Source organism: Etheostoma spectabile, chromosome 10, assembly GCF_008692095.1.
Source record: "Etheostoma spectabile isolate EspeVRDwgs_2016 chromosome 10, UIUC_Espe_1.0, whole genome shotgun sequence".
NCBI classification, from domain to species: domain Eukaryota; kingdom Metazoa; phylum Chordata; class Actinopteri; order Perciformes; family Percidae; genus Etheostoma; species Etheostoma spectabile.
Genome location: NC_045742.1, coordinates 17,104,512 through 17,130,916, shown reverse-complemented (window position 1 = coordinate 17,130,916; position 26,405 = coordinate 17,104,512). Strand labels below are relative to the sequence as shown.

Below are 26,405 nucleotides of genomic sequence, written 5' to 3'. Positions count from 1 at the left end.
GGATACAGATATTTTTTTAATCTTTGTTGCCAGATGGCAATCAAGGATCTCCATCTGCATATGCTCAGATTGCCATTGTTTTATGTTGCGAGGCAAATCGGACTGCTGATGTTTCTGCTTCATGTTGTTAACATGGAGGTGGCCGATTCGTTATCTATACCAGGAGATGAAGAAGGCTTGTTATTGGTAATGTAGACAGGACCTTGGTTTGGATCTGAAAAGGCTCCGTTTGGGCGGGCCCGTATCGTGACCGGAGAAACATTCACTACACCGAGCTGAAGACAGACAAAGGGATTCTAGTCGTGAATGAGAGAATAGACCGGGAGCAGCTTTGTGGAGACGTAACGCCGTGTAGCTTCAGCTTTGAGGTGATTTTAGAAAACCCAATCGAATTGCACAGAGTAACGGTTGAGGTTTTGGATATAAATGATCATGCTCCCGTCTTCCCGAATAAAGACACAGCTATTGGGTTTGAAATCAGTGAATCAGCTGCAGTTGGAGTGCAGTTTCCACTGCAGAGTGCAGAGGATCTGGATGTGGCGCAAAACGCGTTGCAAGATTATATGTTATCACCAAACGACAATTTCATTTTGAAGCAACATGCAAATCCAGATGGAGGTAAATATGTTGAAATGGTTCTCCAGAAGCCTTTAGACAGAGAGAAACATCCCCGTATGTCCTTAAAACTAATCGCAGTTGATGGCGGAACACCACAGCGATCTGGTACAGTAAATATAGATATCACTGTGTTAGATGCCAATGATAATGCTCCAGTATTTAACCAATCGGTGTATAAAGCATCTGTGATGGAAAACACAACGACAGGCACGAGCATCATTACAGTAAATGCTACAGACGCCGACAGTGGTTCATATGGACTCATTACTTTGTCTAAAACGAAAGGAAGGCGGGGAAATATATTCACTATTGATAAAAACACAGGCACAGTTTCTGTGTCTGGTCAGATAGATTATGAAAAGACAGAAAAATATGAGGTGAGAGTCGAGGCAAGGATCAGGGTGGCCTAACTGGGACAAAGAAATATATTAGATGTTGTTGGTCAATGACAATGCACCAGTATAAATAAATGTCATTTTCTAGCCCCGTATAGAGGATGCGCTTCCTGGTACAAAACTGTTGCTTTTTCAACATAAGACGCGATTTGACAATAATGGGAAATAAGATGTTCCATAGATGGCAAACTTCCTTTAAAATCGAGTCATCTCTAACAAACTAATACAATTTGATCTCCGCTCGGATACAGAGTGAAAAGAGCATCCTGGATGAACCAGACTCTCCTCTAGAGGTCAGTTGGTAGTCTTGCTTTGCCTCTGTGTGTTTTTGTGTCTCTCTCTTCCTCATCTTTTCCATTCCATTCATAACGAACGGTTGAACAATACACTCAGTCTTTTAGCACCATGGACAGCATGCTAGTTAGTTTGACTCATTTAGTAAGAATTATCCTACTGCAAAACTCTTCTCCGATATAGCAGTTGTTTTCAAGTCGTATGTCATGCAAATTATATTTAAAAGCATTTAAATTCAATTTCCAAAATACATTAATGTTTACATACTGTATATATGCACAGCGTGCACTTCCAAACTGTGAAATATCGTGGTGATGGCGCAGTGGCACATGGTGTGGGAGACAATGTGTTCTTGAGCAGGAACGTAACCCCTAGTTGCTCCAGACGCGTGCAACCTCTGACATGTATAGCAATTGTAAGTCGGTTTGGTTAAAAGAGTCAAACATGTAATGACAAACTTCTCATATTATCACTCCTCAAAACTATTTCATATAAATGATGCTATCATCTTAAATCAGTTTAATGCAACCAACGGTTGCTTTATGTAACATCCTTCAATTGATTAAATTGTTTTAATTGGGGAGTCACTGTTGCCATTTTAGAAATATAACATTAGTAGTTTGCTATATTGCTTGTATTAAGTTTAAAGTGATAGTTCAGTGTATTAATTTGGACTGTGTTGTACTGTGTAGGTCAAGTTGTTTCTCTACTGTAGATTTTATATTTTCCTTTATCTCTGTACTCTAGTGCGTATATTCTTTAGTTCAAGTTTTTACTGTTTGCAATCGTAGCATGAGGGCCCAATGTACTATTTAATTTGTCACATGCTTATTTTTCTTTTTTAATTGTGAGGCCTGTTATGGTATTTTCCGTCTACATGGGAAGAATATTTGGTATACTTTTACTATGAAAATGAAATTTGCAGTAGTATCCCCTCCTTGTTTTGAAATTCATTGACTGGGCTCTGAGGGACGCTGTTGGTCAAGTAAACACAAATCTGAACAGTGTTTTAGGCTGTGCCTTCCCTGCGTTCTGCTTTGTGGTGAGTGGATGTGACTGAAACAGTAGACAACGTTGAGGTGGGTGCATATAGACTGGGTTTGATTTGATCTTTTTCACCACGAAAGCTGGAAATACAAATCTCTTTTTTATACATTTAAATTACGTTTTTGTTAATACTTCGGTTTTCTAAGAAACACGTTTGATAGTATCAATTTATATCATTTTTGGCAACATGGATTTCGGAAAATATGACTACCGTACTCTAAGATGGCGTTTGCGCTACAGAATGACGTCGCAGAGCATGCTATTTCTTCTTTTTTTCAGTCATATTGTCAGTGGTCAAATACGTTATTCAATCCCAGAGGAGATGAAGAAGGGATCCATTATTGGTAATGTTGCATCAGACCTTGGAATAGATATACAGAGGCTCCGTTCCGGTCGGGCCCGTATCGTGACCGGAGAAAGCATCCAGTATACAGAGCTGAAGACGGACAAAGGGACGCTGGTAGTGAATGAGAGATTAGACCGAGAACAACTTTGTGGAGATGTAACGCCGTGTAGCTTCAGCTTTGATTTGATTTTAGAAAACCCGATGGAACTACATCACGTTACGGTTGAAGTATTGGACATTAATGACAATTCACCTTATTTTCATCAGCACGAGACGCAATTGACAATTGGAGAATCAGCAGCACCAGGAGCGCGTTTTGTTTTGCCAACAGCCAATGATCCTGATGTAGGAATAAACGGGCTTCAGGACTATAATTTATCTCCAAACAAACATTTTATTTTAAAAAAGCATTTAAATTCTGACGGAAGAAACTACGCGGAGATGGTACTTGAGAAGCCATTGGATAGAGAGCGATATCCAAGTCTGTCCGTAAAGCTGATAGCAGTGGACGGTGGAACACCACAGAAATCTAGTACAGTGAATATAGATATCACTGTCTTAGATATTAACGATAATTCTCCTGTTTTCAATCAGTCAGTCTATAAGGCCAATGTCATGGAAAATGCCTCAAAAGGTACCTACATTATAACTGTGAATGCATCTGACGCAGATAGCGGATCAAATGGTTTGATTTATTATTCAATTTCCAAAATGCAAGGCAGTATTGACAGTTTATTCGAAATTAACCAAACCACTGGTGTGATATTTCTTTCAGGGCAGGTTGACTATGAAAAAGCCAGAAAATATGAAATACGCATTGAAGCAACCGACCAAGGAGCTTTAACAGACTCGAGTAAAGTCATAGTTGAGGTGATTGATGTGAATGATAATCCACCTGTCATTAATGTAATGTCATTCACTAGTCCTGTGTCAGAAGATTCCCCTTCTGGTACAACTATTGGCATCATAAATGTAAAAGACTTGGATTCAGGTGATAATGGACAAGTAAACTGTAGAATAGAACTAAATGCACCTTTCAAGATTAAATCTAATTTAAGAAATTACTACACCTTGGTAACAGATACTGCATTAGATCGTGAAACTGTGTCAGAATATAACATCACTGTTGTTGCGACAGATGCAGGAATGCCTCCTCTCTCAACAAAACGAACCTTTCATTTAAAGGTCTCTGATGTGAACGATAATGCTCCAGGGTTTTCCCGAAATATTTACAATGGGTTAATCGTGGAAAATAACTCTCCGGGTGTTTCTCTTTTAACCGTAAGAGCGCAAGATCCTGATGAAAACCAAAACGCCCGTATTTCTTATATTCTGGAAGATACTAATATCGGTGGATCTCCAGTTTCTGGATATGTTTCTATAAATGCAGAAACAGGAGTGATACACGCAGTGCGCTCATTTGATTATGAACAAATCAAACAGCTGGTTTTCGTTGTCAAAGCGCAGGATGGAGGCTCTCCTCCACTCAGTAGCAATGTGACTGTGAAAATACTGATCCAGGACCAGAACGACAACCCTCCTCAGTTCTGTACCCAGTCCACTGGTGGCTCTCTGGTGGCTGAAATGGTTCCTCGTTCAGCAGATGTGGCTATCTGGTCACTAAAGTGGTGGCTGTTGATGTGGACTCTGGACAGATGCCTGGCTCTCCATAAACGCAGAAGCCACAGACAGGGCGCTGTTTGAAGTGGGCTACGAATGGAGAAATAGAACTATCCGCCAAGTCACTGAAAAGATGCTGTGAAACAAAGACTGACTGTTAGTGGAGGACAACGGGCCCCCTCTCGTTCAGCTACAGTCATTGTTAACGTGCGGTGGCGGACAGCTTCCTGAAGTGCTGCTGAGTTCACTGACTTTACACAGACAAGGAGTACAATGACAACCTGACTTTTTACTTAGTGTGGCTTTGGCTAGTTTCCTTCCTCTTCTTCATCAGTGTTTAGGGTATTTAATATCAGTGAAAATCTACAGATGGAGACAGTCTCGCATCCTGTATCACTCCAATCTCCCTGTGATTCCATATTATCCACCACGTTATCTCAGACACTTTGGGGACAGGGACTCTCCAACACGTGTACAATTACGAGGTGTGCAGGGAGACTACTCCAGAAAGATGACTGTAAGTTCGGCAGAGTGGTAGTCAGAACGTGCTGATATGGACCCCAGTTCTACAGGACGATGCAGCGGAAATTCCAGTGAAAAGAACATCCTGGATGAACCAGACTCTCCTCTAGAGGTCAGTTTTCTTTTATTCCCTGACTGAAATATACAATTTATGGTGCTGTGTGCAACAGGCAAAGTCATGTCTTATTTGCAACTGGGTCCAGGTTTTTCCGAGAAACAAGTGCTTGGTTTCTATCAGCCCCACAGTTCGAATAGCTCCTCTTAAATTAGTGCTGTGTTTTGAAAACTTTCCACTATCCTCATACATTTATGATTCGATACATTTATTTTACCATGTATCAAGACAACTACTACAACTACTACTATTACTACTACTACTACTATTAATAATAATAATAATAATAATAATAATAATAATGTTTTTTTTAATTTCTTCTTGTTACTGTCTTGTTACATAATGTAACGCATGCTGATTGATCACTCTTCTCAGCCTTTGCAAATTTGAAGTGCCCTACCCAGTCCAATTAATTAAATACCATTATTATTATTGCTAGCATATGTTAAGTAATCGTCATTGTATTACAGACCTCCGTATTTGTCTTTATTATTTGCTTTGGGTTCCTTATTCACTATGTATTTCTAAACCATCTGGTGTTCAAGTTTTGGACTCTAAGTGACGCTGTTGAACAAGAATATAATGCGTAATCTCTGGGTTTTAGTTCAGGAGCCTTCATTGTAAGATCTCATTGATGTAGGCATAGAAGGATCATCAGGAAACGTGTACATCAACAAAGATACTTGTTGTTATTCTAGTGACTTTATTTCTCTTTTCTAATATATGAACAAATTACATCTGAAAGCGTGGATGCTATTGGATATAAGTCGGAGGATCTCTGTTATTTCTGTCTCGGAAATTTTCGCTTTCTGACATGGCGTATCAGCGACCACCCTGCAAATGGCGTTTGCATTTCGGACATCAGCGGGTAATGGTTCTTTTCTTGCTCTACTTTTTGGATATCGTCGCTTCTCAGATCCGCTACTCTATACCAGAGGAGATGAAGAAGGGCTCTCTTATCGGTAATGTAGCACAGGACCTTGGTTTGGATCTGAAAAGGCTCCGTTCTGGGCGGGCCCGTATCGTGACCGGAGAAAACATTCACTACACCGAGCTAAAGACAGACAAAGGGATTCTAGTCGTGAATGAGAGAATAGACCGGGAGCAGCTTTGTGGATACGTAACGCCATGCAGCTTCAGCTTTGAAATACTTTTTGAAAACCCTATGGAGCTACACCACATAACAATTGAAGTGTTAGATGTGAATGATCATCCTCCGGTTTTCAAGAAATCCAATATCATGTTAGACATAAGCGAGTCAGCTAATCTTGGGGCGCGATTTGTGCTGGACAGCGCAGAGGATGCTGATGTCGGTGTCAATGGCCTGCAAAATTATGTTTTAACTTCAAATGATCATTTCGTTTTAAAGCAGCATGTTAATCCAGACGGGAGTAAGTACGCTGAGATGGTGCTTCAGAAGCAATTAGACAGAGAGGAGGTTCCCCATCTCTCTTTGAAGCTTATAGCGGTAGATGGTGGGAATCCACAAAAATCTGGCACCGTAAATATTGACATAAAGGTTTTAGATGCCAATGACAATGCTCCCGTTTTCAACCAGTCAGTGTATAAAGCTACGGTGATGGAAAACGCTGCAACAGGCACTAATATTGTTACTGTCAATGCTACAGACGCGGATAGTGGATCGAATGGTTACATAACATATTCAATTTCAAACGTGAGGAGCAATATAGCTGATTTGTTGTCCATAGATGAAAAATCTGGTGTGTTGTCTGTTTCGGGCCCAATCGATTTTGAAAAGGATACAAAATATGAGCTAAGAATCGATGCAAAAGATCAGGGAGGTTTAACAGATTCAAGTAAAGTGATAATTGAAGTAAGTGATGTAAATGACAACGCCCCAACTGTAAGCGTCATGTCATTCACTAGTCATGTGTCAGAGGACTCTCCTCCTGGTACAACTATTGGCATTATAAATGTAAAAGACCTTGATTCGGGTGAAAATGGACAAGTGACATGTAAAATAGAACAAAATGCACCTTTCAAGATAAAATCCAGTTTAAGAAATTACTATAACTTGGTAACAGATACTGCATTAGATCGTGAAACTGTGTCAGAATATAACATCACTGTTGTTGCGACAGATGCAGGAATGCCTCCTCTCTCAACAAAACGAACCTTTCATTTAAAGGTCTCTGATGTGAACGATAATGCTCCAGGGTTTCCACAAGGTGTTTACAATGCGTTTATTGCAGAGAATAACTCTCCAGGCGTTTCTATACTAACTGTTAGTGCTAAAGATCCTGATGAAAACCAAAATGCCCGTGTGTCGTATTTTCTCGAGGATTCTGATCTTGACGGATCTCCAGTCTCTCAGTGTGTGTCAGTTAATGCAGAAAGCGGGGTCATACACGCAGTGCGATTATTTGATTATGAGCAAATTAAACAGCTGGTTTTCATCGTCAAAGCGCAGGATGGAGGCTCTCCACCACTCAGTAGCAATGTGACTGTTAAAATACTGATTCAGGACCAGAACGATAACCCTCCTCAAGTTCTGTACCCAGTCCAGACTGGTGGCTCTTAGAAACTGTAAAAAACAATGTTGCAATTTTGATACAAATCATACCATTGTATTGGTGCTTCATCTATATAAGGACGTTTCTGCAGTGGCAATCCGAAAACAGCATTATAATGCCTATGAGTTTATGTTGATGCGTCACTGTTCACGTTCATCACAATGGACAGCGACACTTAGAGCTGCTGACAGGCAGTGCATGTACCCAGGTGTTGTGTTTCTAGGTTGTCCTGTATTTTACCTTTTAAATATCTAGACTATGATTCGAAAACACTGTGCACATTCAAATACGTTACCTAATCAACTTAGGCACAATAGTATCAGACCATATATGTTGGTAAATATCAGTTAGATATGGAAATAACTGGCCAGCTTTTCCTAGTTTTAGTTTTGCTGTATTGCCAGAAAATCTTGCATCATTTGTCTTGTATAATCATTGTTGTAGTTTTGTAATTTAACTCAAAGGGGTCGCGGTGGCAAGCGCGTTGCTGTTTAACGAGATGCTATTTTTCTGTCTGGTCCTGCCTTCGTGTAAATACGGTGGATATAGATTCGGAGAAAAAACAGAAACACAGTCGCGCTCATGAGGAGCCCTGTAAGGAATTATTGAACGGGAAATATTGTGTTTATTCTATAGCTGAAGTGTGGACGTTTTTTGGTATCTACTTTGCACGGCGCATTGGGATGGCTTTGTTTTAATGGTGCAGGACACGACCTCAGAAAGAACAATGGACGGGCAAGTACTGTTTTTCTCTCGGTGCTATGGTCTTAGCGACGTGCTCGGGCAGGTGCGTATTCTATTCCCGAAGAAATGGCGAACAGGCTCTGTCGTTGGTAACATAGGGCATGATTTAGGTTTACATATTAAAAGGGGTTTGAAATCAGGCAAAGCTCGTGGTATCACAGGAGGCAGCGTAGAATACATCGGGCGGAATAAAGAAAGGGGAGTCCTCCTTATCCAAGAGAGATAGACAGAGAGGCTTTATGTGGGGGGACTTCAGCCTTGTGCTTACATTTACGTAATTCTAGGAAAACCCAATGGAACTGTTTCGTGTAACAGTGGAGATCACCGACATTAACGATAATAGCCCTATTTTTACTAATGCAGAAAAACGCTTGAAATCAGCGATGTCGCTGTGATTGGACGCAAAATTTGTATTAGAGAAGGCAATGATTCTGACATTGGGATAAATGGATTACAGCGATACGCACTTGTCCACTGATCACTTTATATTAACCCGGAAATCAGGCAGGCGGAGTAAAAAGGTACGAGTGGTTCTACAGAGCCTCTAGATCGCAGGAAAGAAAAGAACCACATCTCACTGTTGTTAACTGCCTGTACGACGGAGGGGAGGAGCCGCAGATGTCAGGACAATGCAGAATTTGTCCTGAATTAGAGGAATGACAACGCGCCTCATTGCTAAACCGCTGTATAGATCCAAAATACTAGAACATTCTCCCAAGGCACCAGCGTAACGATGTAAGTGACATCTGATAAAGACATCGGCTCTAACGGAGAAGTATCATAGATATGATATCCACCAGCGAAACGTCTTTTATCTGAACTATTTAAAATTAATACGAAAACTGGAGACATTTTCCTAATCGGTGAAATAGATTATGAAAACGCAAAAAATGTATGAAATGGACATTGAAGTTGTAGACAGGCGGAGGACTCTCTGATTCCACTAAATAATAGTTGATTGTATTGATATAAAGTGACATAATCTACACAACCTTGTTTTAAATCAGAGTCCATATTAGAGGATTCACCTCCAAACAGTTATAGCTATGTTAAGTGGAATGATCAGCATTCAGATATAGTGGACAGGAGAGTTTAACATAGAAAGTAGCATTCCCTTCAAAATACAAACTTCATTAAATGGATTTTAACTGTTAGAGAGGTCCCTTTAGACAGAGGAGATCAGCAATTTCAATAATATAACTATCACCTGCTCTGAGAGGGAGTGCCCTCCCTCTCCAGCAAACGTCACTCCACTTACAGATCTTGATGTAAATGATAACGAGCCTGTCTTTGAGAGGAAGCTCAATGAGGCCACATTGTAGAAAACAACAACCAGGCCTCTCTATATTCACAGTGAAAGCCAGAGACGCTGACTGGAAACCAGATGCCCGTGTCTTATTACATACGGGAGCACTCCTTGTTAACGGAGTGCCAGTATCCTCATATGTGTCCGTTAGTGCTGATAGTGGAGTCTCATGCGTGCGCTCTTTTGAATACGAGCAGATCAAGAAGACTTCCACTTCCGCGTTAAAGCGCAGGATGGAGGCTCTCCTCCAACTCAGTGCAATGTGTCTGTGAAAAATTAGATCCAGGACCAGAACGACAAACTCCTCAGGTTCTGTACCAGTCCGGACTGGTGGCTCTCTGGTGGCTGAAAATGGTTCCTCGTCAGCAGATGGTGGGCTATATGGTCACTAAAGGGTGGCTGTTGATGTGGACTCTGGACAGAATGCCTGGGCCTCTCTATAAACTGCAGAAAAGCCAAGACAGGGCGCTGTTTGAAGTGGGCTTACAGAATGGGAGAAATAGAACTATCCGCCAAGTCACTGATAAAAGATGCGTGAAACAAAGACTGACTGTTATAGTGGGGACAAAAGGGCAGCCCTCTCGTTCAGCTACAGTCATTGTTAACGTGGCCGGTGGCGGGACAGCTCTCCTGAAGTGCTGTCTGAGTTCACTGACTTTACACACGACAAGGAGTACAATGACAACCTAACTTTTTACTTAGTGGGTGGCTTTGGCTTAGTTCCTTCTCTTCATACGTGTTTAGTGGTTATTATATCAGTGAAAATCTACAGATGGAGACAGTCTCGCATCCTGTACCACTCCAATCTGCCGTGATTCCGTATTATCCAACACGTTTACTCAGCTCTTGGGGACAGGGATCTCCAAACACGTGTAACAATTACGAGGTCGGCAGGACGACTGACTCCAGAAAGAGTGACTGTAAGTCGGCAGAGCTGGTAGTCAGAACGTGCTGATAATGGACCCCAGTTCTACAGGGACGATGCAGCGGATAAGAGTGAGAAGAAATCCTGGATGAACCAGACTCCTCTAGAGGTCAGTCCATAGAATACAAATGTTTTTTTTTTTTATTACAGCTTAATGGTAACACCTTTTTTCAATCCATTAGTCTTTTACTAAACGTGGAACCTTGTAAGATCAGCATCATAATTGTATGACCTATGCTCTCTTCTTTAGCCAATTTTTAATACTTCAGTTTATTATTTTTTATAATAAGACCTATAATATCCTCTACTTCATGCTCCAGTTGAATTTATTAAAATCTTTACATGTGTCATTAATGAAAATTCAACAAAATGTACAGAAGCCCAACATCGAATGGAGTATGGATTCCAGGCGACAACTTGGAAGTCAGTTTAGGATTTAAATCCTGACCTTCTGTACAAGTTTTATTTTTAGCTTTATAGCTCTGCAATAGAGTGCAACTATTGATTATGAGTTGAACGCGCTGGTTAAGGCACCTTTTTAGTTGATTTGCACTCAAACACCACGCTGGTGTTTAAGAATGCTGGAATCCCAAAAGGGCACAGTGTTATTATTTTACTGCTTGTTTCCTTTTGTCAACCATGAGACACAATTGATAATAAACTCTTTGTATTGTGCACGTATTTTATCACCTTTTTCACCCTTGAAATTTTAACAGCATATTTTTATGAGGGCAATGTGAACGTGTTTATTAATCTAAAATCCTTTTCTGTTAAAAAGAATGGTAGGTTATTTGCCAAAAGTGCAGTATTTCGTGCTTATAAACTGCAACTAGTGCTCACAATTATTTGTCAGTACACCCAAATGTCATGACTATTGGTTAATATTAGTGCTTTCAGCCAGGGGTCATGGACAGATGTACAGAGAGGGCAAACCGCCAGATACACCAGTGTAAACAGTCAAAGCAGTATACCCAATACTCAAAAATACATATGTACAATGTCACTTTTCCAGAAGACGTTTCACACCCCAATGTGAATGCACATTGTTAGGGTTTATTTACAGTGTTGTAAAAAATTTTTTGTGATATCTTTAGATCCAGATGGCATACAGGAAAAACACTCGTCTCGTTTTGTTGCTAAGTGTAGATGACAGAGTCGTCAATGAGTGGATTATCACAGAGCAGTACATTGTTTGATGGTCAAAGCAGTCAGTGGGTTTCCCTACTTCAGTATTCTGTGTCTTGTATGTAATAGTCTATTAGTCTTGTCTTCTTGACGCCTTTCAGTATTTTACTGGGTAAATTATCAAAACAGCATGACCGAGATAATGTTGAACACACGTGATAGGAAGTGTTAAAGTAACCAAGCACCAGATATTGGGTAGATTTATGGACTGTCTAGGGGTGTACTTTAAATATGTGTAACAATGAGCTCCGCGGTACTTCTTTTTTAAGATTGAAAACACGCCTACTAGCATAATTTTAACTGGCGTGTACTTGTGTGGTATATGTATAGCTGCACACACAATTGGCACTCCATCATGGTTTGCAGGCAGTCTGCACTTACCATAACTTGTTGACACACCTATTTGTCATCGCAATGATAAACCCACAGCAGTACATTCATAATATCTTGTTGTGTCTGCTACCGAATGACGTCCAGCTGTCCTTCTGTATCTAACGTATGTCGGGGTGAAGCGAATAAAGTAGCTTACATCGAGGTCTGCTCCACTTCACAACTGCTGTGTTCAGGATGGACAGAGCTGTGGGAAATAACAAAACTAGTTTAAAATGTATACTGTCAAGCCACTTTCATTCCGTTCACCATATTGAGAGTACATTGAAAATAGCCAGTAAAGCAATTGGAGAGTTTAGTTTAAATTGCAGGTGCCATAGCTGGATGTCAATTTGTAAAAAGAGTATATTAACATGGGGTGGTGAGGAATGACATTAGCTTACTGCTTTGCAAATGACAAGTATAGGCGAATTTAATTTACATGTTAATTTAGATGTATCTAGGTGATTTCATTTCTGGATTTACATGTCTCTTAACACTCCCACAACACCAATGTATTTTTCTATGACATTCTTATTTGAAGAACTACCATAACAAATTGCCAAAAACTAAACTCCAATTAATGTTTTACATAATATCTTATAAATTGAGCAAGTTATATTTTGATTCCAAAAGTGAGGCGTTAACATGATTACTTTTGTATCATAGGACATTTATGGTATACTGAACCTCTACTGCCTTCTGCAGTGCAAGTGTTGGACTCTCAGTGCCGCTGTTGACCAATGAGACCTACCTCCATCATTGGTTACATTAAACAGAGAAGGGGACACCCCTATGCACACAGGCTTCGTTGACGATATGGAAAAATTTTCGCGCTGGATTTATTTATTTTGGTTCCAAGAAGCACGGAAGTGATCAATCTTCGATCTGGGAAACACTTTGTAATAGAGGAATCATAACGCTTTGGAATATATTGTTACATCTAACGTATGGTCGAATTTTCCGAATTACAAAGATTGGGCAGAACAAGAGACGGACAAGTACTGTTGTTCATTTCGATTTTTACGCTAACTCGTGTGTTTGGGCAGGTTACTACTCAATTCCTGAGGAAATGGCAAAGGGCATCTCTAGTTGGTAACATAGAAAGGATTTAGGGCTAGGACGTGAAAAGATTGAAGCCGGTAAGCTCGCCTATTACAGAGGACAATGCAGCAGTACATCGCTGAAATAAGACAGAGGAGCCTGCTTGTGAAGAGAGATCGAAAGACGAAGCGCTGTGGCAGACAAACACCATGCCGCTTATCATCTTCAAATTACGCGCAGAAGACGTATTGATTCTTTACGTTACGTCGAAATTAACTGACATACTGATAATGCACCCAGCTTCACAAAAGGAGGAGATGAAATTTAGGATTAGTGAGTCGGCGTGATTGGAGGCAAATTTGTGCTGGAAAGAGCAAGGGATCATTGATGTCGGGTTGTGAAAGAATTGCCAGGGTTATTCGCTAAAACCTACAGACAACTTAATCTAACATTCCAAATCAGCAAGATGGGAGTAAGAAGGTGGAGAGGTTCTGCAAAACATTTAAGACAGAGAGGCACAAGATACCTTCTTTGTAACTCTTACTGCTGTTGATGGTGGTGATCCTAGCTTTCGGGAACAATGCAAGTAGAAAATTCCTGTGCAGACGCTAATGACACAGCCCAGTATTTACACAGGAATATATAAACAGGTCTATAATGGCAGCTGCTACGAGGACACAATTTTGAGTACCGTTAGGGCGTAGATGGCGACCAAGGGTCAAATGGGAAAAGTATCATTACTAATAAAAACACGTTGGTGAGTCCATGTTATGTTTCAAATCGACGAGAGAAAATGAGTGTAGTTTTATCTGACACGCTGGTTATGAAAGGCTCGCATATGAAATACACGTACAAGCTAGTGATGAGAGGATAACAGATTCGTGTAAGATTATTGTTAGGGACAGATAGAACGATAATTCACCCGTCTATTAATTGTTATGTCTAAAACAAATTCAATATCAGAAATCTCGGCCAGGACGGTTGTTTACAAAAAAATATATTGAATGTGCAAGACCGCTGACATCGGGAGAAACTGGTACGTTGCAGTGTAACGATCGAGAAAACATGCCATTGCTGATGAAAACCACGTCGAAAACAATTCTTCAGCCTGTAAACCGACAGTGAATAGGACAGGGAGACAGATTGAGTATAATAAATGGTGACATGGCTTGATGAGGAGTTGCGCCTCCCTCCAGCAGCGTCACTCTCACCTTAAGATCTCTGATGTGACATGATAACGACGCCTGTCTTTGAGAGGAGCTCATATGAGGCTGAATTGTAAGAAAACAACACACCAGCGCTCTCTACTATTCACAGTGAAAGCCAGTAGACGCTGACGGGACCAGAATCCCGTGTTCTTACATATAGAGGAGCTCCTTGGTAACGTGTGCCAGTCTCTCATATGTGGCGAGTGCTGATAGTGGAGTCATCATGCAGTGCGCTTTTGATCGAGCAGATCAAAGAACACTTCCGCGTACAAGCACAGGATGGAGGCTCTCCTCCAATCAGTAGCAATGTGACTGTGAAAATACTGATCCGGACCAAAGAAGACAACCCTCTCAGGTGTGACCCAGTCCAGAACTGGTGGCTCTCGGTGGCTGGAAATGGTTCCTCGTTCAGCAGATGTGGGCTATCTGGTCACTAAAGTGGTGGCTGTGGATGTGGACTCGGACGAATGCCTGGCCTCCTTAAACTGCAGAAGCCACAGACAGGGCGCTGTTGAAGTGGGCTACAGAATGGAGAAATAGAACTATCCGCCAAGTCACTGATAAAGATGCTGTGAACAAAAGATGACTGTTTATAGGGAGGGACAACGGCAGCCCTCTCGTTAGCTACAGTCCTTGTAACGTGGCGGTGGCGGACAGCTTCCCTGAAGTGCTGTCTGAGTTCACTGATTTACACACGACCACGGAGTACATGGCAACCTGACTTTTTACTTAGTGTGGCTTTGGCTGTAGTTTCCTTCTTCAATCACGTAGTGTTTAGTGGTTATATATCAGTGAAAATCTACAGATGGAGACAGTCCTCGCCATCCTGTATCACTCCAATCTGCCTGTGATCCATATTACCACCACTTACTCAGACACTTGGGGACAGGGACTCCCAACACGTGTACAATACGAGGTGTGCAGGACGACTGACTCCAGAAAGAGTGACTGTAAGTTCGGCAGAGCTGCGTGATGTCAGACGTGCTGATATGGACCCCAGTTCTACAGGGACGATGCAGCGGATGTCAGAGTGAAAAGAGCATCCTGGAGAACCAGACTTCCTCTAGAGGTTAGAGAAACTGTAACAACACAATGTTTATTTATACAAATCAAAAACCTTGTGATTGTGCATTCATTCTATAAGGACGTTTCCTGCAGTGGCAATCCGGAACAAACAGCATTTATAAATGCCAATGAGTTTATGTTGACCGGTCACTGTTCACATTAGCACAAGGGACAAGCGACACTCAGAGCGCTGAGCAGTGCATGTCACCATGTGTTGTGTTGTTCCCTGTATCTCTACCTTTCTAAATATCTAGGACTATGATTCGAAAACACAATTCAAAATACTTACCTAATCAATTGGCACAAATAGTATCAGACTATTATATATTGGAAATAGCAGGTAGATTATGACTGAAATAACTGGCCAGCTTTTCTAGTTTTTAGTTTGGCTGATTGCCAGAAAAATTGCACTATTAGTCTTTATATCCTGGTTGTAGTTTGTATTTTCAACTCAAAGGTCGCGTTGGCAAGCGTGGTTCTGTTAACTAGATGCTATTTTTGTTCGTCTGTGTCTCGCCCTTAGTGTAAATACGGGGGATATATTCGAGGGAAGAAAACAGAAACACACAGTCCGGCGCTCATGAGGAGCCCTGTAAAGGAATTATTGAACGGGAAAAAATTATGTGTTGATTCAATATAGCTGAAGGTGGCACGTTTTTTGGTATCTACTTTGTCAATGGCGCATTGGGGATGTTTGGTTAATGGTGCAGGACACGACCTCGACAGACACAATGAGACGGCAAGTACTGGTTGTTTGCCGGGCTAGTTTATGTTTACGTCCGACGCGTGCTCGGGCAGGTCAGCTATTCTATTCCGAAGAAGCGCGAAAGGCGCTGTCGTTGTAAGATAGGCCATGATTGGTTTAGATCTTAAAAGGTTGAATCAGGAAAGTCGTGCTACACAGGAGGCAGCGTAGAATAATCGGCTGAAAAAGGAAAGGGGAGTCCTCCTTATCACAAGAGCGGCTAGACAAGAGGCTTTAGTGGAGAGACGTCGCTTTGTGCTGTAATTCCAGTTAATTGGAAAAACCCAATGGAACTTTTCGTGTAACAGTGGAGATTCCGACATAAACGCATAATAGCCCGATTGTTACTCCAATGCATGAAAAAACGCTTTGAAATCAGCTGAGTCCGCTGTGATGGATCGAAATTGTATAGAGAAGGCGATTGATTTGACATTGGGATGACTGGTTACAGCGAACTCACTTGATCCCACTGATAACTTTATATTAAAACTAGAAATCAGGCAGACGAAGTAAAAGGTACAGATGGTTCTAAAGAAGCCTCTAGATCGGGAAAAGGCAGACCAAACTCAAGTTGTTAACTGAGTCGACGGAGGGGAGCCGCAGATGTCACGGGACACAATGCAAGAATTTGTCAATGATAGAGTGAAGTGACAACGCGCCTACATTCGCTAACCTCTGTATAGATCCAAAAAACTAGAACATTCTCCCAAAGGCACCAGCGTAACGACTGGTAAGTGCATCTTGATAAAGACACGGCTCTAACGGAGAGGTATCCTATCTTGATATCCCAACAGCAAACGTTCTTTTAGAAAGTTTAACTAATTTGAAGGACTGGTGATAATTTCATAATCCGGTGAAATAGGATTATGAAAAGGCAAACATTTATCCAACTCAGATTGAAGTTGTAGACAGCGGAGGGACTCTTCTTCCACTAAAGTAATAGTGATAGTTATTGATATAATGACAATAATCTCACATAAACATTGTTTCTAAATCAGAGTCCTATTAGAGGATCACCTCCAAACATGTATACTATGTAAGTGGAATGATCCAGATCAGATAATAGGGACAGTAGAGTGTAACAAGAAAGTTATGACCCTTCCAACATACCAAACGTCATAAACTGGAGGTTAACTTTAGTTACCAGAGGTGCATTTAGACAGAGAGATAGCTTTCAATACAATATTAACTGCACCTGCTCTGATTGAGGAGTGCCCTCCCTCCAGCAAACGTCACTTCACCTTACAGATCTTGAATGTGAATGATAACGCGCCTGTCTTTGAGAGGAGTCATATGAGGCTACATTGTAGAAAACAACACACCAGGGCCTCTCTATATTAACAGTGAAAGCCAGAGACGCTGACTGGAACCAGAATGCCGTGTTTCTTACATAATGGAGGACTCTCTGTTAACGGAGTGACAGTTCTCGAATATGTGTCGTTAGTGCGATAGTGGAGTCATCCATGCAGTGCGCTCTTTTGACTACGAGCAGATCAACAGGACTTCACTCGTCAAGAGCGCAGGATGGGAGGCTTCCTCCACAGTAGCAATGTGACTGTGAAAATATGATCAGGACCAGAACGACAATCCTCCTCAGGTTCTGTACCCAGTCCAGACTGGTGGCTCTCTGGTGGCTGAAATGGTTCCTCGTTCAGCAGATGTGGGCTATCTGGTCACTAAAGTGGTGGCTGTGATGTGGACTCGGGACGTGCCTGGCTATCCTATAACTGCAGAAAGAGCACAGACAGGGCGCTGTTTGAAGTGGGCTTCACGAATGGAGAAATAAGAACTATCCGCCAAGTCACTGATAAAGATGCTGTGAAACAAAGACTGACTGTTATAGTGGAGGAAAAAGGGCAGCCCTCTCGTTCACTACAGTCATTGTTAATGGGGCGGTGCGGACAGTTCCTGAAATGCTGTCTGAGTTCACTGACTTTACACCGAAAAGGAGTACCACTGACAACCGACTTTTACTTAGTGTTGTCTTTGGCTGTTGTTTCCTTCCTCTTCACACAGTGTTTAGTGGTTATTATATCAGTGAAAATCTACAGATGGGAGACAGTCTCGCATCCTGTACACTCCAATCTGCTGTGGATTCCATATTATCCACCACGTTACTCAGCAACTTTGGGGACAGGTACTCTCCACACGTGTTACAATTACGAGGTGTGCAGGAACGAAGACTCCAGAAAGAGTGACGTAAGTCGGCAGAGCTGGTAGTCAGAACGTGCGTGATAAGGACCCCCAGTTCTACAGGGACGACATGCAGCGGATACAGAGTGAAAAGAGCATCGGCGATGAACAGACTCTCCTTAGAGGTAGACTGCGTGTTTTATTTAAACACTTTGAACACGTTTCAAATGATGACTCATTGGCTTATCTATGCCTATTACGTGCTTACATGCTTTGCTGCTCCTTCAGCTACATAACTGTTTACTTTGTATGTGGCACAGAGCGGTAAAAGTTATATTTTTTGGTATAATTTTATCTTTTTGCTTTTGTAGTGTGTTTGGTGGTTCAACCAAAAAACACAGTTTCATAATTTCACTAAAAACTATAGATGATACGGATTACTAATTGTTGTGTTTTACTTTCGACATATATTTGGGCAAATCTGTTTTAATCACTCATTTCCTAGACCTAAACCAAACGTTTCACTGAGGCCTAGCCAATTTTCTTTGTCCTAACTATGCATATACATTTTTGAATAACTAAGCCCTCGTTTTGGTTTTCTTTTTCCATTTTAAAACGCATCCTACATCATCCTTACAAGTCTTGTGTTTGGTATATTGAACAGAAAGGGCCGCTATTGGCCAGAGTGTGTGGCAGTCGTTAGATAGTCTGCAAGTGAAACCTCCACACATTGACTGTGACATGGTGAGCAATAAAGCAGCCACTAAAGTTGTCGATTGTAAATGGAGAATTGTTCACGGACACGGAAAGCTCTTAGTTTTTAGCTAGTCATTTCCTGAGACACGGCCGGAAAATGCCAAAACAGTTAATGATTATGGATTACAGTTATTTTTAAATCCGACATGGAAACACATCAGACCAAACATGAGACGGCAGTATGTGTTCATATGGGCTCTATCTTTACCTCGGTGTTCGGGCAAGTCAGCTACTCCATTACCGAGGAAATGGGAGAAGGGGCATTAGTTGTAATATAGTAAGGATTTAGGTTTAGATTTCATAGGGCTGAAATGGGGTGTAGAGCTGTCGATTAATTCGGGAGACCAGTGCGGAGTACATCGAGCTGAACAGAGGACAAGGGTGGTCTCTTATCAAAGAAGATAGAGACAGAGAAAACGCTGTGTGGAGAAATACGACGCCCTGTGACTTTACATGTCATCACGATGTTTGAAAATCGATGGAAAGTTGTTTGCTATACAATAGAAAAAAGACCTAAACGATAATCCTCCTAGTTTTGAATCGAGCGGAAAAAGTTCTTGAAATAGCGAGTCTGCCAGTATGGGTCTAAATTGTACTGGAGAGAGCTCGACTGCTGACATGGGGTCTAAAGTGATCTCCAAGGCTATTCGAGTAATCCAAACAACACCTGAATTAAAATTCGAAAATCAAGCGACAGGAAGCAAAAAGGTAGAGATGGTTCTACAGAAACCTCTAGATCCCCCCCCGGAATACCGGATCAGATATTATGTATTAAACGTGCGTTGAGATGGTGGACAGCCGCCGATGGTCCGGTACCATGCAGTAACTGTTGAACGGTTGGATGCAAACGTGACAATGCAATGTTTTCACAAAAATCGTATACAAGTCAACATGTAACCGAGAATCCCAAAGGGGAAACATATATAAACAGTCAGGGCATATGCACAAGATGGGGTCAATGGAGAAATAACATACGCATATTCTAATATGTAACAGACGGATTATACGAGACAATTTCAGCTCGTTAGAAACACAGGAGAGGTTATCTGATTGGGGAATAGATTATGAAAAGCGAAAGTTTGCAAATGAATCGAGGACTTATAGATACACGGAGGACTTCTGATTCCAGTAAGATACATTGATATCATGGATGTCAATGACAACTGTCGCAGTTTGAAAGGTACTCTCCAAATCAGACACCAATTTTAGAAGACTCACACTGAGAATACTGTAATGCTATGAAGGTAAAGAACCCTGACCTTTGAGAGGAATGGAGAGGGAATGAAGTGTTTATAATGTGACACTTCCATTTAAAATACTAAAAACATGATAATGATTTTATAGTTTCTTACGGGGGTAGCTTGGATGAGAGGTCGCCTCCAATATAACATAACTGTGACCTGTTCTGATGAGGGAGTGCCCTCCCTCTCCGCAGCGTCACTTCACTTTACAGATCTCTGATGTGAATGATAACGCGCTGTCTTTGAGAGGAGCTCATAGAGGCCTACATTGTAAGGAAAACAACACACCAGGCTCTCTATATTCACAGTGAAAGCCAGAGAGACGCTGACTGGAACAGATATGCCCGTGTTTCTTACATACTGGAGGACTCCTTGTTAACGGAGTGCCAGTCTCCTCAATGTGTCGTTAGTGTGAAGTGGAGTCATCTCCGCAGTGCGCTCTTTTGACTACGAGCAGATCAAAGACTTCACTTCGCGTCAAAGCGCAAGATGGAGGCTCTCCTCCACTCAGTAGCAATGTGACTGTGTGAAAAATACGATCCAGGACCAGAACGAAACCCTCTCAGGTGCTTGTACCCAGTCCAGACTGGGGGCTCTTGGTGGCTGAAATGGTTCCTCGTTCAGAGATGTGGGCTATCGCACTAAGTGGTGGCTGTTGATGTGGACTCTGGACAGAATGCCTGGCACCTATAAACTGCAGAAAAGCCAGACAGGGCGCTGTTTGAAGTGGGCTACAGAATGGAGAAATAAGAAATATCCGCCAAGTACACGATAAAGATGCTGTGAAAAAAAAGATGACTGTTATAGTGGAGGACAACGGGCAGCTCGTTCAGCTACAGTCATTGTTAACGTGGCGGTGGCGGGACAGCTTCCTGAAGTGCTGTCTGAGTTCACTGACTTTACACACGACAAGGAGTACAATGACAACCTGACTTTTTACTTAGTGTTGGCTTTGGCTGTAGTTTCCTTCCTCTTATCACGTGTTAGTGGTTATTATATCAGTGAAAATCTACAGATGGAGACAGTCTCGCATCTGTATCACTCCAATCTGCCTGGTGATTCCATTTATCCAACGTTATCAGACACCTTTGGGGGACGGGGACTCTCCAAACACGTGTACAATTACGAGGTGTGCAGGACGACTGACCCCGAAAGAGTGACTGTAAGTTCGGCAGAGCTGGTAGTCAGAACGTGCTGGAAATGGACCCCAGTTCTACAGGGACGATGCAGCGGATACAGAGTGAAAAGAGCATCCTGGATGAACCCAGACTCTATCTAGAGGTTAGAAAGGTGTCACATCACACGTCTATCCTTGTATTTGTTATTACCATAACTTGTTAAAAGGCAACAGCGATTTTTGGTGATTCTTTGGGCTTGACCTTTCAGCACATGAGGCAACAGGAGAATTATTGTGCTATTGTAGGGACAGAAAATGGGTAATGCTCCCACCATACTTTGCATGTTTGAAATATTAAAATTGCATTTATGACAAATACACTTATCAACAGGAAACATATAATATACAAAATAATTCCACTTTGATAAGTTATGTCTCAGCTTTTCTAGCTTCCTCTGTCAACAACACATTCTGCAGTTTTGACTTTCTGAAAATGAATGGGCCCGCTGTTGCCTAGTCTGTTGCAGTTGAGTGATGTAATTTACAGCAGTACCGCACTCTTCATTTCGATTTGGATAGAGAGCTGGGCACTCGCAGATCGCATGGTCTTCGGTATAGAGGAGCCGATATTCAAACGAGGCACAACCACCATTCATTCGCTTGGAATTTGAGGATTGTTTTGATTGTTATTTTATTTGAATGCTTGTCCATCTTTCTGACGGATTTTACAAGGCTGCTCTTTGTTTTTTTGCCAAGATAATTTCAAACAATGAGACGGCAAGTACTGGTGTTCATTTCGATCCTCTCTCTTAGTTCAGTCTTCGGCCAGGTCAGTTACTCTATTCCGGAGGAAATGGCGAAAGGCTCTTGGGTTGGTAATATAGCTCAGGATTTAGGTTTAGACGTTAAACGGCTGAGGCTGGGTAACGCTCGTGTTTATTCTGGTGATAGCAGAGAATACATCGAGCTGAACAGCGAAAGAGGAGTCCTCCTTATTAAAGAGAGAATAGACAGAGAGGCTCTGTGCAGAGATGCGACACCGTGTGCTGTGCATTTTCAGATTGTGTTAGAGAATCCTATGGAATTGTATAGCGTAACTGTTGAAATTACAGACTATACGACACAAGCGCCAACCTTTGAAAAGAGCGATATTCAGTTCATAATAGCGAGTCATGCAGTTGTTGGGTCCAAATTTGATTTAGAAGAAGCAGGTAGATTTGGATGTAGGTATTAAACGTCTCCAACAGTTACCTACTTAAGCCAAGGATATTTTTTTAATTAACTGCACAACCAAGGCGAGGGACAAAGAATGTTGAGTATGGTTTACAAAAACCTCTGGACAGAGAGAAAAATGATGAAATGTCTTTGGCGTTGACGGCTTTAGAGGAGGAGAGCCACAGATGTCAGGAACAAGCAGATTATATTACAGTGTTAGATGTCAATGACAATGCACCGTTTTTACACAGCAATATATAAAGGCACTGCGCTGAAACTGCTGCAAAAGCCCGATCGTGACCCTGTCAGTGCGTCAGTGCTGATAACGGATTTAAACGGTAAAATAAAATATTCAATACAAACACTTTAGATGACGTCAGACATTGTTTGATGTAAATGAGGATTAGCGCGAGGGGTGGTTAACTGGACATTTGGGCATCATGAAAAGAAAGAAATTTCAGATAAAGTACGCGCAAGAGATACGGGGGCTAACTGATTCTTGAAAGTTAGTGATGTTTGTTATATAAATGACAATGAACCACGATGTAATCATGTCAAATCCGTCTTGATATCAGAGATGGCAAACCGTAAACACAGTCGTTGCAATGATTAAAGTCCAAGACACAGATTATAGGTGAAAATGGTAAAGTTCAGTGTTTTATAAATGAAGAATTCCTTTCGGTTTTGAATGTCGACATTCAAAACTAATTTCTATGTCTTAGTGACAGACAGTGATCGGACGAGAAGACGGAGAGCTTTGAAGTAACTATAACCTATGACCTGCTCTGATGAGGGAGTCCCTCCCTCTCCAGCAGCGTCATCTCTCACCTACAGATCTATGATGTGATGATAACGCGCCGGTCTTGAGAGGAAGCTCTATGAGGACTACCTTGGAGAAAAAAAACCACAAGGCCTCTCTATATTCACAGTGAAAGCCAGAGACGTGACGGGAACCAGAATAACAGAGTGAAAAGAACATCCTGGATGAACCAGACTCTCCTCTAGAGGTGAGGTGCAATGCTCCAAGTCTTTACTTCTTTGAACATTGTTTCTCTGAGATTCGTTGTATATTGCAATAGGTAGCTGGCTACAGTTTAACCGAAAACAAGTGCTCTCGATTCCTTTCAGCACCACAATGTGGACAGCTACTTTTTTTTTCTTAAAATGCTTTCTGTCTTGAAAACTTTCCAATTCCCTCATAAGCTCTGTTCAGATATGTTACCGTCTGAAGACAAATTCTAAGAATACTATTACTAATAATGTTATTACTTTCATTATTATTAATATTATTAATATTAATAATATTAATCTTATTTTCAATGCATCCTAATTGGTCACGTTTCTAAACATTTGAGATACAAAGTGCCCTACAGAAATCATGAGATGAAACCATTTGTTTTGTCAAGTTATTCGTGATATCACGCAGATCAATATGTATCCATAAACTTTGAAATATGTTGAAAAGGGTTCCAGAAGCTTTGACAGATGAGAAACACCACGATGCTCCTTAACTAATCCAGTGATGGAGGAACCCGCAGCGATTCTGGTTACAGAATATAGATATCACTGTGTTAGATGCCAATGTAATGCTCCAGTATTTAACCAATCGGTGTATAAAAACATTGGATGGAAAACACACGCCAGGCACGAGCATAATTACAGTAAATGCTTACCAGACGAAGACAGGGTTCAATGACTCATACTTACGTTGTGTCCAAGGACGAGGGAAGTGCAGGAAATATATTCACATGATGAAAACACAGGCAACCGGTATGGTTGGTCAGAGATCTATGAAAAAGACCGAATATGAGGTGGAGTCGAGGCAAAGGATAGGGGTGGCTAACGGGACAAGCAAAATAAGAGTAGATGTGTTGATGTGCAATGACAATCACCGTTATAAATAATATGTAATTTCTAGTCCGTTATGGGGAAATGCAATCTGGTACAACAAAGTTGCTATTTTGAACATAAAAGACGCAGATTCTGACAATAAATGGGAAATTAATGTTCCATAGATGGAAACTTCCCGTTACGAATCGAGTCATCTTCAAAATATTACAATTTGATATCAGATCAAAGTTGAGAGAGAATCCGTCTAAGAATATAATATAACGATAACAGCCACGGATTAGGGTCGTCCAACCCTCTTCAGTCAACACAAGTACATTTAAAATCTCTGACAATAAATGGACAAACGGCCCAGTATTTGTGATAAAACACAGATATATGTTACATCACCAGAAAATAAGTCCCCGAATTCGGAATTGCGGTCAGCGCGGCGCGACTCTGATTTGCATCAAACGCCAGAATCGCGTATCTTTAAGAGGATACCAAGGTCAGTGGTAGTCCGGTTTTACTTTATGTTCTCAACTCTGAAAACTGGAGTTCCGTAGCGCGGTTCGTTCTTTGATTATGAACAAACAAACAGCCTCAGATAGTAGCAAAGAGCAGGGAGGGAGGCTCTCCTCAATCCAGTAGCAATATCGTGGCTAGTGAAATACTGATCCATGACCAGAACGACAACCTCCTCAGGTTCTGTACCCGTCCCGACTGTGGCTCTCTGTGGCTGAAATGGTTCATCGTTCAGATGGGGTATTGGTCACTAAATGGTGGCTGGTGATGTGGACTTGGACAGAATGCCTGGCTCTCATAGAAACTGCAGAAAGCAAGACAGGCGTGTCTGACGTGGGCTACAGATGGAGAAATAAGCAACTACGCAAGTCACTGATAAGATGTGGAAACAAAGACTGTGTTAATCGTGGAGGACAAGGGCAGCCCTCTCGTCAGCTACAGTCGTGTTCACGTGGCGGTTGGCGGGGGGGGAAACAAACCAGCCTTCCCTGAAGTGCTGTCTGAGTCAGAACTTACACACGACAAGGAGTACAATGACAACCTGATTTTCACTTATGTTGGCTTTGGCGTAGTCCTTTCCTCTTATACGGTTAGGGTATCTAGAAGTTGAAATCTACAGATGGAGACGTTTTTCGTCTGTATCACTCCCAAATATCCCTGGGGTTCAATTATCCACCACGTTCTCAGGCACACTTTGGGGAAGGGGACTCTAACACGGACAATACGAGGGTGTGCAGACGACTGACTCAGAAAGGGGGACTGTAAGTTCGGCAGAGCTGGTAGTCGAACGTGTGAAATGGACCCCCGGTTTACAGGGGAAGATGTGCAGCGGATCAGGAGTGGAAAAGAGCATCTGATGAAACCAGACTCTCTCCGAGGTGGGTGCAATGCGCAAAGTCTACATCAACATTTTTTTTCTGAAATGAGTGTATATGGCATAGGTAGCTGCTACAGTTCAATGACAAAAAGATGCGCCTGTTGTGTCAGCACAACAGTGTGTGGAAGCTCTCGTGATCTGAAATGTTTCTGGCTTAAAAGCACCTTCTCTGTTCTGTAATTCTGTTCAATCAATCTCGTCCTCAAAACACTTTCTGCTACTTTACTAAGAATATACTAAACATTTAAGTAATAATGTTACAAACAATTTTCTCTGGTTTTATTATATTCTATAATATTAGTATTATTGTTGTAGTATTAATCATCCTAATTGGGCAAGTCGTAGTATTTGAAACTGTAAATTGCCTACCCCATTCAAGAAATAACTGCTTTTTTCCAATCAGTAGCATATTACCGAAGTTCAACCTTCATCATAGGTTGTATACATCTAAGTGTTTTTAATTACTGGGCACTCCATACATTACGTCGTGGGCTTGGGCCGCTGTGTTGGATTACTCGTGACTACCTGACTAGTAAGCAGTGCAGGGTCCACTTCTTCCTTTCGGTTATCTGCTGGAGAGAAGCCGGTCTGGCCCGTGTGGTTTAAAGTGACGGTTCTGAGAGGGCTTTTAT

General features: G+C 41.6%; 2 pseudogenes; both read left to right on the top strand.

The window, feature by feature from the left end:
- The first annotated feature begins 2,275 nt into the window (after window positions 1–2,275).
- Window positions 2,276–4,981, top strand: LOC116697325 (protocadherin gamma-C3-like; annotated as a pseudogene).
- A 488-nt stretch (window positions 4,982–5,469) lies between these two features.
- LOC116696688 (protocadherin gamma-C3-like) lies at window positions 5,470–23,755 on the top strand (annotated as a pseudogene).
- The last annotated feature ends 2,650 nt before the right edge of the window (window positions 23,756–26,405 follow it).